Here is a 7,474-nt window from a genome sequence, read left to right as displayed (position 1 = left end):
TGAGAGCATTTTCAGGTTTTGTGTATGCACTGCCTGGTCTCGAGAAGTAATTTCTCTTTTCCTGTTCTCCTGATGCAAAAAACAGATGGAAAGCATAAAAGTATTTTTTAAATTATTTTTTTTTATTACAAAAGAAGATAACACAAATCTTGTTTACAACTAGCTAGACAGGAACATCACTGAAGAACAAACTAAAACCCAAAGCAGCGCAGGAGAGAGAGGAATGTCTCCAAATTCGCAGGCTCAAGGCTTTGCAGGGTGTCAGCACAGCAGACCTTTGGGAGGACTGAGACACTTGCTTTTGGTATAGGCTCTGCTCTTTTTAGGAGAACAACCAACTCTCATGAGTTATAGAGGTGATTGCTGAGACAGGCTGCCTATTGCAGTGCTCACGTTCTTACTGCTGTTATTATTTGAGGTACTCTGCTGTCTAGAAACGAGGCCATCATGCCTCCTTACCTTGGGGAGAAGGGTGGGAAAGGGTGGTGGAACCATGTCATGCATGTGGTTGTCTGGGTGCAGCCCCACTGCGTGGCTCTGGGGGCCTGGGCTCAGCCAGGGCATCACTGCGCTGCGGTACCTGCTGCCAGGCTGCTGAAGGCTGTGCCCACCGGGTGCCAGCTTTTCCACAGGGGCCAGGCATCATGCCAAGGTTGTCTTCAATCAGCTCAGTATTTCCAAAGGCAGTTCATAGAATCATAGAACAGTTAAAGTTGGAAGGGACCTTAAAGATCATTGAGTTCCAACCCCCCTGCCATGGGCAGGGACACCTCCACTAGAGCAGGTTGCTCAAAGCCCCATCCAGCCTGGCCTTAAACACTTCCAGGGATGGGGCATCCACAACTTCCCTGGGCAACCTGTTCCTCCATTCCAGGACTGGCGCAGTGAGCAGGCAGCATGGGGCAGCTGGCGGGGACTGGGACAGGGACACGCTTGCCTGCAGCTCCTCAGTGCCAGGCTTTCATCCAGTGCATGGTTTTGGCCACAATGACTAATCAAACATTAATTAAATACAGTGTTCATGGAAAATGGGGGAGGCTTAATCCTAGGCTAAACTTAACTGTCCTGATGTCTCTGATTCTTTTCATTTTTTTGCTGAACCTGTCCTCTCTGATTTGGTGGTTGTTATTTTTTCCTACGTCATCTGTACAGTCAGTGACCTTTCTTCTTGCATTTAATATCCTCAGCTGCTGTATCTCCTTTCTTCTCGAGCCAGATGTTGGGAAGCAAGTATTCCTATAAGGCTTCCAAGTCTTATACCTGACTTTTACTGTTATGATTACTCTAAATAACAATAAGAAAATGCATTTGGCATTCCAAGAAATAAAAACATGCCCTGGAGCAGATTTTGCACTCAGACGTTGACAGACTTGTACTGGTAAGACTGTAAGCAGGATATTGCCATAGTTTCCAAAGGGATGAAGAATGTAAGACCTAAAATAACAGTTAACAGACTCCTGTGTATCCAGATAAAGTTTTGCATTCTAGTTGTTAGTCTAAAAGATGACTCCCCAGTGATGTCTTGCATATGTGCTGGTAATAATAAAGTGTCTCAGAAAACTAGTGGGCTTGAGGTATATGCAAAATATTCACTTTTATACTGTTAATGTATTATACTATTAGTACCGTTGCTTCTGAAGGTAATGTCAAGATTACTGCTTACTTCAAATGATGTAGGCTAGAATGCCAAATGAGATAGCACTAGAGAGATAAAACATAGAATTGTATGAAACAACAGATTTATTACATTCACTGTGAGATTTTTGCAGAAACATCAGTCACAGAGTGAATCTTAAATTGACTACCACAATGCAGAAAATTTTTGCAAACTTCTCTGTTGCCACATTAGAATAGACAGCACATAAAAATGTACAATATTAACTGTTTCTTCCCTTTTCACAAAGGAATGTATTAGTTCACTCAAATGGAATAAAAAATTCTCAGGTGTTAAACTAAACTATCTATTGTTTGGTTTTCTTATTTAATCATTAATTTCAGGAGCCACGGGGAGGAACAAAAAAGCTGAGTCAAAGCTTCTGAAACCTGTGCTCTGATCCAGTGAATAGTAAGTTATATATATAGCTTTATTTATATGAGCAGCTCCTTTCAAGTCATTTAGACTGCTCCCATGCAACCAAGCACCTGCCTACTTGAGTGCAGAGCATTTACAACGAGAGTTCACTGACTTGCTAAAATCTGAAGTTGCTCGGCAACTTTTGAAATATGATGACTTCAACTGAGATGTCAGGAATTGGGTGAACAAAATTGAAAAAAATTAACCAAGGTCAATACATTAGAACTGTGACAGCAGTCTTTGATCTTTGTCCTAAATCTGAATGACAGTTAACCAGCAATTGTTTGTTTCTGCTAAATCTTTGGATAACACCGTTAGAGGGTATGTTCCAGTTTTCATGAGTACAGAAAGTTCAGACCACAAGTGTAAACATTTTCTTTTACCATGGACAATGAATTTATTTTTTATAGTTAAACCAATGGTTAGATAAATGTTTCAAATAAGAAGGAAAAAATTACTTACTTGAATATTAATGAATCTTTCTGCCTTGGCTTGGTGTGAAGCAGGACCTATACCACTTTCAGAAAGCTCATTCAGTTCCCAGACACCCATCCTTTCAGGAGGCACTTCTGAACAAGAAAATCCTTCCACTCTGCTGTCTGAAAAATGCTTATGTTCCAAAGTGACATGTGATGTGCAAAACTGGAAAATACTGGGAGACAAATATACAAATATGCTCCTTTTTTATTTCCTTACTCCCCCCCCCTTTTTTACAATTGCTCTTTACTGATTCTCTGTGTATATTATCCTTGCTATTTTTTGTCTAGTTCTTTCACAAATACATAAAAGCCATGCAAGATAGTGGGGAGATGTGTATTATGCAGTCTTTTAAGTGTGGACTGCTTTATCACATAGGAGTAGATCAACAGGTAACTGCAGGATGAGGTTGGACAAGGTAGAAGCAGCTGAGATGTAACTGTCCCTCCTGGTCATCTCAACACAAGCTGGTGATTATTTCTTGCTTTTCATCTCGTCCATAGCCTCGGTCTATACCTCAGTGTTCTGGCTGCACACCTTGAATGGACAAGTATTTAAGTGGAAAGTTTGGTGCTGGGATGCTTTTATTGTGTCTGTCACATTTACTTGCGATTTAACATATATTACAGCTTACTAAGATTTCAGATATATGTCCATATATTTTATTTGCTTTATGATGTATCTGGGTTGCACTCATGTCTGTGCTCTGGTTGCACTTATTAGGGCTACAGGTGGTAGCAGTACATGAAAAGCTAACTGTAAAATGTCAAAGTCAGGTGTAAATCCACCGTTACTAATTTTCCCCTGTGCCAGTGTGGGATATAACTGCTTGTCAGCAATCCTGGTGCCAATACTTCATTGTAAAAATTCCTGAGAGAAAATTTCTGGTAAAGTCTTATACAATACATTGAAATTTTTATTCTGAAACATTTTTACTTTTTAGTTTGATCCCCACGGAACAGTCAGACACATGTGCTAGTGGGTGCACATGAAAATGTTATTTTCCAGAAATTTATAGGGAACCAAGTGTGGGTAGATTTTCATGGGGACAGCAGAAGATGTCTCCCTAGAGTTTCTCCTTGCCAATTTTCAGGTTCCTTACCACTGCAAGCAGGTGGTAAAGCTCTTCAAAGGAACAGATGGATGTATTTAACGTTAACAGCTAATTTTCCACAGGCGTGCTCTTGGAAACAAATGATCCTTATTTCCTGAGATGGAGAAAAAAAAAATTCCAGCCCAGAGCACACTACAAGTGTGGAAAATGTGAGACTGAACACATTTGAGTTCGGTAAATGTAAACCAAATGAAAACAGCAGCTTATAGTGGAAATTGTGGAGCCACTAGGAGTACAGCGAAATGGCCAACTCCATCTTCATAAAAGATGTAAAAAGGTGTATCCAACCAATTAATACACTCAGGTCTTTTTGTCTAAACCCATCTACGGGTAACCCAACAGAAATGAGATTGGAGCTACTGGCATTTGGTCAAACCTGGGTCACTGTCACCAGACTTGACTGCCTGGGCACCAACATGTGGAGGAAAGGGCGATGAAAAGTTTCTCTTACAAAAGCAAACTTCGTTTGCCTTGTTAAACGCAGCAGAAAAAGACTGAGGGGGCTATGACTGCTATCTTTACATGTGTCTTGGGAGGAACACAGGCTGTTCAAACAAAGTGTCAATTTTGGCACAGGAATAAGTTAGCATAAACTGTCTGAATTAATGTATTTTGAAAATTACATGGGGTTTTAAGTGCTGGGTTTTGTGGGGTTTTTTTTTTTCAGCCTGGGTCATGTGCATTGTGGGGACACAAAAGAAAACTTTGTTTTATACTGAGCTCAAGCCTCATACAAACGGTGCCATCCAGCCAGCTGTAGCCCCAGTGGCAGCCACCAGCAGCCAGTCTCAGACACTGATTGCTTCAGCAGAATAATAATAAAATTTTTAAGAATGCAAATACCCACAGAATCAAATTGTCATATTAAAAATGTCTTGAGATGACTAATTTGCTGATGGTTTTAAATAGTTTGGGGTTGTTTTGAGTGTCAGTGCATGGGTGGCTGTCAGGAGAGAGGACAAGGCAGGAGTCCCGTGGGGCAGATGCAACAAATTTCCTGACAATGTACAGCCGTCGAGCAAGTAACTGCTTCTGATTTGCTGAGGGGAAAAATTGCTGAGCGACTGGTAGGATCTCTTTTTGCAAACTTTAGTGGAAAAATTGTGGGTCCCCTGAGGTATTTTGCGATGTGGAAATAACTCGAGCTTCCATTGCCTGGAAGGGCCAACTCTGCGTTTTGTTACATTTCTCTTCTCGCCGTCATGCTGCCTAAAACCCACATGCTTTTCTGGGGCTGGGACTTGAGCTGGTTTGGCCTTTGCCTCCTGGCCCCAAATTGTGTTTACAATCACAGTGTAGCTTAAGACCTTATTTTGCATCATCAGAGAGTCCAGCAGCAAGTGCCGAACCCCCTGACAGGCCCCTCGGGCTCTCTGCTACATGCCTTATCCTCCCAGCCTTTAGTCTACCAGATGTGCTGGTCTGTGAGGCCAAGGGAAATGGGCAAGTGAAAAGAAGCCTTCTGTGGTTTTCCATGGTTTCACTATCTTGCCTATTTAGGGAGTGACTGGTTGTTTTTTTTTTTTTTTCTTTCTTTCTTTTTTTTTTTCTCATGGATGCCTTGGCATGCATCCCTGCTGGCATAGGATGCTTCCTCAGAAAGCCTTTGTTTTTGCGCTGGTCTGGATTTATTTTCCCTGTGTGATGATTGTTCCTGGAACAGCTTCTGAGAACTGCTGAAGGTGTCTGGCAGATGGTCCTTTACGGTTGGGTTGTTATGCCACACCCTGGTGCTGCTGATGCACCAAGACACTTGCTTTTAGGTGAAGCTCTTCCTGTCCAGCAAGAATTAGCAACTAAGATTTCCAGAGGAGAAACTCCCATGGCATGTTTCCATTTTGACTGAGATGCTGTTTCCAAACTTGTGTCAGAGAAGGGTTGAAAATGGAAAAATAGGAGGGTGGTTTTAACTATCCCACAAAGTCTGCTGGTTTGAATCTCTCTTCTTCACGTGCCTCTATTTCAGAAAAGGCTGTTGTGCCCTGCTGCAACGTCATCAGTGCTAAAATACTGAAAACTCTGATACCACAGGCTACAGAGAAATCAGCGCTTTCAATAACCCAAGGGAAAAAAAGAGAGAATATCAGTCTGCAGATGGAAATAAGTAGACATGTCAAGGTAAAGGACAGGTAGTAAAGAAATCTTCTCCGTTGTGCTCCTGAAGTCCAGGCCTGGACTGCAGTGGACACAGTGAGGCTCAGGATGGGTGACTGCAAACACTTAAACGAGACAGACTCTAAAATAATCATGAAACTGGTTAAAAAGCAGCAGACTACCAGAGTGAATTTTCATGAGTCTTGACCTTTACAAGCTTTTTTTTCCAGCCTGAATAGACAGAAACATAATTTTTTGCACAGAAAAATGAAGAAAAAGAATAATCATACAGACTCGGAACACTTGGCAATATCCTGTCTCCAATAGTACCAACTAGTGTCTAGGAAGAGATGCAAAATAGGAACCGATACTTTCCTGCTATGCTCTCCCAGCCTTCAGAAGTTTCACGCCAGAAATTGTATTTAATAAGCCTTCACAGACCTATTTTTCTTCCATGGATTTATGGGACTCATGTGAAAGCCTAACTATCAAAACATCCCGCAGGCTCTGTGACTTAATTGCAATTTACATGAAACAGAGCCTTCCTCTGCTTGTTTTGAGGTAATGCCTGGTAATTGCATTTGGTGCCCTCCAGTTGTTGTAGGGTTTCGAGAGAGCGGATGATTGCTGCCTTTGGACACCTTCCCTGGAGTTCCACTGAGGCTACATCATCTCCGCTGATGGTCTCCTCTCCCAGGTGAGGGGTCCTGCTCTGTCTACGTGAACTCAGGAGCTCCATCCCATTGGCACAGCAGTACAGTGAAGCCATGGGATACCACGGGTGAACTGCAAAGCTGCTTTGCTTGCTCATCCCAGGAGGAGGTCCTGGGTCATTTGTCCTTGTCCTTGCCCTTGCCCCTGGATGCCCTGCCTGGACCTTTGCCCTCTTCTCTCCCACCCTGGTGTACTCCTGCCTTCTCCTTACTCTTCTGACAGCATTGCTGGGAAGTCGGGAAAAGGCCTGAAAAACTTGGAGCAGAAATGTGATGTGCTCACAGTTAAAGAGTATCTGCAAAATATTTACAGACTGTTTAAGCAGTTGGCAAGCACTTTGGGGAATAACTTGAATAATTTATCAACAGGCTGTCTCCCAGCTCTTCTGGGAGGGAAGAAAATGTAATTATCCTCATTTAACATCAGCAGAGACTGGGACATAGTGTGAGAGTGTGCCCAGACGGTAGCAGCGTTGTGGCAGTCTCCTCCTCTCCCCACCCCAAGCCCAGAGACCAGACCCTTCACCCTCCCTGACTGCAGCATGTGGTCAAAATCACTAAAATACTTGGGTTTCAGCTGTAGCTATTACATAAAAAATACAAACCAAACCTCTAGATCCAAATACTGCAGCACTCGTGATGTTGGATCTCAACTGGGATCCAAATTTTGCCACTTAATATTTCTACCTGGATAATACGGTGAATTTCAATGACAGATGCAAACACATAGCTGAAATTCTCACCAAAACGTATGCCTGGGACCCACTCTAGGACATGACTAAATAGCAGGCACTGGAGTAATATTATCCTCCCTCCTTAATCTGGCTTGCTTCATGGTGGTAATGAGAAATTAATGTAAAAATGGTATTTCTAAGGGCAGAGTTTCCAAGCCTTCTCTCCCAAAGAATATAATTTTTTTAATAACCAATTTGGAAAAAGTGTTGCCCACGCTTCTCTTCCAGCCTATACGATGTTTCCTTTTTTGCATAGTAATTGAACTTT

Source organism: Numenius arquata, chromosome 5 (assembly GCF_964106895.1).
Source record: "Numenius arquata chromosome 5, bNumArq3.hap1.1, whole genome shotgun sequence".
In the NCBI taxonomy this organism is placed as follows: Eukaryota; Metazoa; Chordata; class Aves; order Charadriiformes; family Scolopacidae; genus Numenius; species Numenius arquata.
This window is presented reverse-complemented; position numbering follows the sequence as displayed.